The following is a 7350-nucleotide window of genomic DNA, read 5'->3' as shown; positions in this document are numbered from 1 at the left end:
GTACGTCTCCGTTAGAGCGGTGTGGAGGCACAATGCTCCCCAAGAAGCCACTAGGGCCACCGTATTCTCCTCACGCCCTCACACACTGCAAGATGCCATGATTCCACTATTGGTGCCCTTGAAGGCGGCCACCGAACCTTTACAAACAAGGTTGGGGCAATCTCCACAACTTAATTGGAGGCTCCCAACGACACCACGAAGCTTCACCACAATGGACTATGGCTCCGAGGTGACCTCAACCGTCTAGGGTGCTCAAGCACCCAAGAGTAACAAGATCCGCTAGGGATTAGTGGGGGGAATCAAATTTCTCTTGGTGGAAGTGTAGATCGGGGCCTTCTCAACCAATCCCGAGCAAATCAACAAGTTTGATTGGCTAGGGAGAGAGATCGGGCGAAAATGGAGCTTGGAGCAACAATGGAGCTTAGGGATGGAAGAGGTGAGTCTTCTTGGAGAAGAAGAACCCCTTATATAGTGGGGGAACAAATCCAACCGTTACCCACCACTCAGCCCGCGACCCGCGGTACTACCGCACCACAGGAGCGGTACTACCGCATGGGCCTGCGGTACTACCGCGGCGGACCGCGGTACTACCGTGGGTGCGGCAGAGCCTGGACCTAAACAGAAGAGCACAGACAGGGCATGGTAGAACCGCAGGCGCGGTACTACCGCGGCTCTATGCGGTACTACCGCAGGGCAGCCACGGGCCAGGCACGGTAGGCACAGATGTAAAAAATTACATCCGTGACTACCTCCGCTGAGATTTTATCGATGCGAAAATCTGATACGGTACTACCGCGAACCAGGGGTGCGGTACTACCGTGAAGGGTGCGGATGTAAAAAATTACATCCGCCCCTACCTCCGCTCCTGCTGTTGTACCTGGCCAGGCGACACGGTACTACCGCGCCGCAGCATGGTACTACCGCGTAGGGCGCGGATGTAAAAAAATTACATCCGCCCCTACTACCGCTTGTGTAGTAGCGCCAGGCCAGAACTCATGGTACTACCGCTCAGGAGGAGCAGTACTGCCGTGGAAGCCCATGGTACTACCGTGCCTGAGCCCGGTACTAGTGCTGGCTCCTACGGTAGTACCACTCAGAGGAGCAGTACTACCGCCAGCCTGAGAAAAGCAACTCGGCGTCCTTCATTTCGCAGAGACAAGATGAGACGGAGGAAACTCCAAAGAGCCAAAGGAAAGGCGGTGCAAAAGGGACGTGTACGTGAGATTCCACCCAAACCTTTCCAAAATGGACCCCCTCTTAATAGTATGGCTTTCCTACGACTCAACTCCACCGAAAAGAACCATAGAGAAACGTCGTCTTCAATAATCTTCGAGGGGCATCAAATCGTCTTGTGTTTAGTCATGATATATCTGAAATGCTCAATACACACGATTAGTCCGCAAAAGCATTTTCATCAATCACCAAAACTACTAAGGGACAAGAATGCCTTTACAAACTCCACCAGCTCCATCAACTTCAACAGATGCTTTCATCCTTGGAGTCCTCTCAACACCACCTGCTGAAGATCAAGCTTAGAGAGCCGCATAGCACTATGCATTTTCAAGCTTTTTGGTAACTTGTTGCCAAAGGGGGAGAAAGTGTATAGATCATAGGCTTCAGAGAGAGATAGAGAGAGAGAGAGCTTTGCTTCTTTTGCTACTTATTTTCTTTGCTTGCTTGGTTGATACTTTATGTCTATGTGTGTGAGATACTTTGTATGGTCAGGTGTTTGATCATATCATGCTTAATGCTTGTGCTTGGATGATGATATTATCTATCTTTTATGTATGGTCATTCACTTTGCCTTGGTGATGAGTGCTTGCTCCTATTTTTATCATTTTGAGCACTCCACCAAGATGTATGTGACATGGAAGGGTAACCCATGATCCTAATTGGTTGTGCATTTGCTTCAAAAGCAAATTTTAAATAATGCACAAATTTAGGGCGGGCTCTTTCTTATCACATACTTCTCAAAGTGATGATGTTTTTCATTCTTATTATCATTTGTCTAAGCTTTGATCTATATGTTGTCATCGGTTACCAAAAAGGGGGAGATTGAAAGTGCAACTGATCCCTGGGTGGTTTTGGTAATTATTAACAGCATATAGCTCATTGAACTTATGCTCTTTCAAGATGATCATTTCAGAAAGTTCAATGATTGGCATGGCATGGACTAGAGATGTGGACCCCTCAAAATGCTAAGGACACATATTGGCAACAAGCTCTCTACATTTTCATTTTAGTGATCCAAGATCACATTGAGTCCATAGGAAAGCCAATACAATTAAAAGGGGATGAGGTGTTGCTTAATGGCTTACTTACTCAAAATGCTTAGTGATATGCTCCAAAACCGTCAACCACTTTCTCATTTCCACATATGTCCTATACCTAAAAGTCAAATTCGGCCCCACCGATTTGATCTATCTGGCGCCACCGAGTTCATTTGACATAGCCACTGCCATAAACCCTAGTCACTTCGGTTTCAACGATAGGGATCTCGGTCTCACCGAGATGGGATTGCAAACTCCTTTTTTCCTTTTCGTAATGTTTCGGTCCCACCGAAATGAGCGAATCGTTCCCACTGAGTTCGCAATGCAAACTCTCTGTTTCCTTTTCACAACGTTTCGATCCCACCGAGATGAGTGAATCGATCCCACCAAGTTTGCCTGACTAACTCTCTATGTGCCTATTACTGAAATCGGTCCCACCGAGTTCATGTGATCGGTCACACCCAGATTACGTTATGCCCTAACCCTAGCGCATCGGTCCCACTGATTTGATTGTATCGGTCCTACCGAAAAGCCTAACGTTCATATTTTGACCTAAATCAGTTTGACCGTGTTTTATCATTTGGTCTCACTAAGTTTGGGAATCTGTGTGTAACGGTTAGATTTTGCGTGGAGGCTATATATACCCCTCCACCCATTCTTCATTCATGGAGAGAGCTATCAGAATGTGCCTACACTTCCACTACTCATTTTCTTAGAGAGAACCACCTACTCATGTGTTAAGACCAAGACATTCCATTCCAACCACAAGAATCTTGATCTCTAGCCTTTCCCAAGTTGCTTTCCACTCAAATCATCTTTCCACCATAGCCAAATCTGTGAGAGAGAGTTGAGTGTTGGGGAGACTATCATTTGAAGCACAAGAGCAAGGAGTTCATCATCAACACACCATCTATTACCTTTTGGAGAGTTGTGTCTCCTAGATTGGTTAGGTGTCACTTGGGAGCCTCCGTAAAGATTGTGGAGTTGAACCAAGGAGTTTGTAAGGGCAAGGAGATCGCCAACTTCGTGAAGATCTACCCAAGTGAGGTAAGTCCTTCGTGGGCGATGGCCATGGTTGGATAGACAAGGTTGCTTCTTCGTGGAACCTTCGTGGGTGGAGCCCTTCCTGGACTCGCGCAGCCATTACCCTTCGTGGGTTGAAGTCTCCATCAACGTGGATGTACGATAGCACCACCTATCGGAACCACGCCAAAAATCTCTGTGTCAACATTGCGTTTGCTCCCTCCAAACTCCTCCCATTTACTATCTTGCAAGTTGCATGATTTACTTTCCGCTGCTCATATACTCTTTGCATGCTTTCTTGAATTGTATATGATTGCTTGACTTGTGCTAAGTTGCTAAAATCTGCCAAGAATTAAAATTGGGAAAAGGTTAGGTTTTTATTTGGTCAAGTAGTCTAATCACCCTCCCCCTCTAGACATACTTTCGATCCTACAGATGAGCGTCTTCCTGAGGCTCCTCCTTCCGACTTTGGTTTCCCTTCTGGCCCTGAATGGGCCGACTTCTTTGACGAGGCAAGAAGTAGTGGTGCCCATGGCGATGATGATGACAGTGATGATCTCTGAGGGGGTGGTGGCCCTCTCGATGCCTTCCCCTTTGGGGTACTTGATTCCAAGGGCGAAGAGAGTTATCATAGACTTGTTTTACCTCTCTACTATTTATGTATGATGAACCTTTATGTTAAGATTAATCACTATGTTGAGCTCGTTGGACCATTATGTTTTAAGTTGAACCACTATGTTGTGATATATGTGCTCATAACATTATGCTATCTATGTATGTTCAGATGATCTCTATTGTGTATTATTTGTATGATGCCATTCTGTGCCATGAAATGTTTTGTGTGCCCTTTAAAAAGTAATTATGAGCTCATGACCATATTCAGTTTCACTTTGCATACAATAAGGGGGGGCTCTGTTACAAATCTCTCATAAGCTTCATAAGTCTATTTATTTTGAGAGCTCTATGTATGTTCTCATTAACTACCAAAAATGGGGAGATTGAACGTGCAATCATGCCCTTAATCTTATTTTGCTAGTTGTTGACAACATACATATAGGGAACTAATCAATTCTGTCAAGTGCATCTCAGGTTTTGTTCCCAAAAGATATTAGTGTGATTCAAAACTAACATATTCGAGATACCCAAAGGAAGGTGAAACAAGATACAAAGGTTTAGATCCTTCTATATTTTCCTTTTATTTGAGTATAGGGATCCCGCACTATTAAGAGGGGATCACTGGTTCTCGCAAAAGACTTGCTCAAAATTTAGGATAAAATCTCTTAGAAAGTGTTCCTATCTTAGTTATGCTATTTGGCCTCTATTTTCGTCCGGACGACCAAAGGTCTCCGAATGTCCGATGCTTCCCAATCCTCCGGATGTCCAATGCTCTCCGGATGTCCGCTGGCATGGCACAGAACAGAAACTCTTGGATTTCTGGTCCTTTCGAACGACCGGCTTTTGGACGTCCAGTGGTGACCGTTTATCCGGTGCCACTTCACAGAGCCAAAATTAACGGAAGTCCATTCCCTCTGGACGACCATGCACCGGATGACCGACACTCTCGGATGTCCGCTCCCTGTACATATTCCCTCTTTAGTACTACACTAGATAACTGTTTTCTCTGAGTGCCGGACAACCAGTGCTTGTCAGACGTCCGGTCCAACTTTTCTGACCGGACGACCGGTACTTGTCGGACATCCGGCGTCTGGCGTCTGTGCAGCATAAGGGACCCCCAACGGCCACTTTTGCACTATGACTATAAATATCCTCTTCTCACCCCATGGAGGAGGTGTTCAACACAGTGCAAAGATTCCAAGAACACCTTTCTCTCGCACTCTCTCTTGCTTTGACCAAATCCTACATCCCAAGAGCATTTGAGAGGATTCTTGAGTGTTGTTCCAGTCAAAAGATGGATCATCTCTCTCCTCCTCTCAACCAAAGGAATTCGTGATTTGAGCAAGTTTTGAGTGTTTCCCTTGATCTTGTTACTCTTGGAGGTTGGAGACTCCTAGGCGGTAGGAGTCATTCGGTGAGGAATCAAACCATTGTGATTTCCCCCGGATAGTTTGTGAGGGTTTGAAGACCACCCCAAGGTCTATCACTAGTGGTTGAGAATCGCTTTTGTGGTGATATCTCAAAGAGAGAATAGGGTGAGCCTTCGTGGCGTTGGTGTGCCTTAGTGGTAACATCTATCTCTCTAAATGGTGAAGTAGCTTCCCTCCAAGGAAGTGAACATCGGCATACATCCTCGTCTCTCAGAGTTGCGGTTATTCCTAACCCTAGCTCCCTACTTGTGGTTACTTGTATCTTAGTCTTTATTTGCTATTATTGTTGCTTACTTACTCTCATACTTGTGGTACATTCTTATCTTGCTTAGCTCTTAGCATCATACTTGCAATTGTTAGGCTCATCTTCATATTCTGCATTACTGCTTAAAAATTGCTAAGTAAGAATTAAAATTTGTAATTGTACCTATTCACCCCCCCTAGAGTAAATGGCACAAAGCCACCACATTTCATGGCTAGGGTACTCCAAAACTACCACTTTTGTCAAAAAACACAAAAAACCACCACTTCTGCGCCAAGTGAGTAACAAATTCCACTGATTCAAAACTAAGCGGCGACTAAGCACAAAACTGACCGGTTGGATCCACCTATCAGGCCAGTGTGGAATGTCTACGTGGACAATACGCAATCAAGTCCCTATAACTTTTCAAAAAAAGCAATCGGGTCCCTATTAGTTTTCTAAGAAAAGCAATCAGGTCCTCTATGTTGGTGTGGTGGCATCGGTCGTGGTTGCTCCGGCCTTGGCTGCACCGCCGTTATGTAGCTGCTTGCAGCCGCTGCTGCTGCCCGTTATTGCTGCACGCGGCCGCACTGCTACTGCGAGCTACTGCTACACGCTGTCGCTGCCACTGCTGCTACACGCACAAGCCGCCGCTACTGGCCGTTGCCGCTCCACACGCCCGCCGCTGATGGCCGCTCCCGCTGCATGCTATTGGCCGCTGGCGCTGCCGTTGCACGCTGTTGTAGGCCACTCCCCATGGCCATGGCGTGGCTACTGCCCATGGCGGCTGGGAGCAAGAGGGGGCGATGAGGGCTCCCCATGGCCATCACTACAAAAAAAGACACATCCGTGACATTTTGGGCCGAACGAAATTTTTTTCTGTCATACATATGACACTTCTATGACGATAATTGTGACAAAACCCGGTATCATCATAGATGTGGTGGGCCCCTACTTCTATGACAAAAAATCATGATAGAAAATGGGCTTTTCGTCCTGGGCGGGCCGGAGACGCAGCTTCATGACATTCTTTGGGCCGTCCATGACGGGAAAAACCATGGTAGAAGCGAGGGCGAGGAAATTTTCGGGGAGTTCCCAATTACGGTGGGCGGTCGGGGGCCGAGCGATGCGCGTTTCTATCATACACATACACGCGTGTGTGCGAAGCGTTGGCTCTAACTGAACCCCAGCCAGGCATTGGGCTCTAACTGAACCCGAACGATTACACTGCAGGCTACGCGTTACTGAACTCGAGCGATCGATCGATGGCTGTTAAGTGAACCCGATCGAGCGATTCTTTCGCTACTGCTGCTAACTAAAGCCGATCGATTGGATGAACAGTGAGCGTTGCGGGGGGTTTGGATGAATAGTGAGTGGTGGCATTGCCTCTGGATGAACAGGACCCCGTGGTGTGGAGGGCTGGATGAACAGTAGACGGTGGAGGGGTGCCCGTGGAGGGGTGGTTGAACAGGACCCCGTGGTGTGGAGGGCTGGATGAACAGTAGACTGTGCAGGGGTGCCCGTGGAGGGGTGGTTGAACAGTAGCCGGTGGAGTAGCGCACGGTGGAGGCTGGATGAACAGGAGCCCGTGGAGGCTGGAGGAGGTCGACTGTGGATGAACAGTAGCCCGTGGAGGCTCGAGGAGGTCGACGGTGGAGATGAACAGTATCCCGTGGAGTCCCGTTTTGTGGTACGCCACACCCCTCCTGATGAACAGGACCCCCGTTTTGACCGTAGCTCTAACACAAGTCCGTTTCCTCTGTTTTGCAGT

This window comes from Triticum dicoccoides, chromosome 4B, assembly GCF_002162155.2.
Source record: "Triticum dicoccoides isolate Atlit2015 ecotype Zavitan chromosome 4B, WEW_v2.0, whole genome shotgun sequence".
Taxonomy (NCBI): domain Eukaryota; kingdom Viridiplantae; phylum Streptophyta; class Magnoliopsida; order Poales; family Poaceae; genus Triticum; species Triticum dicoccoides.
The sequence above is the reverse complement of the archived record's forward strand: the minus strand, read 5'-3'. Positions refer to the sequence as shown.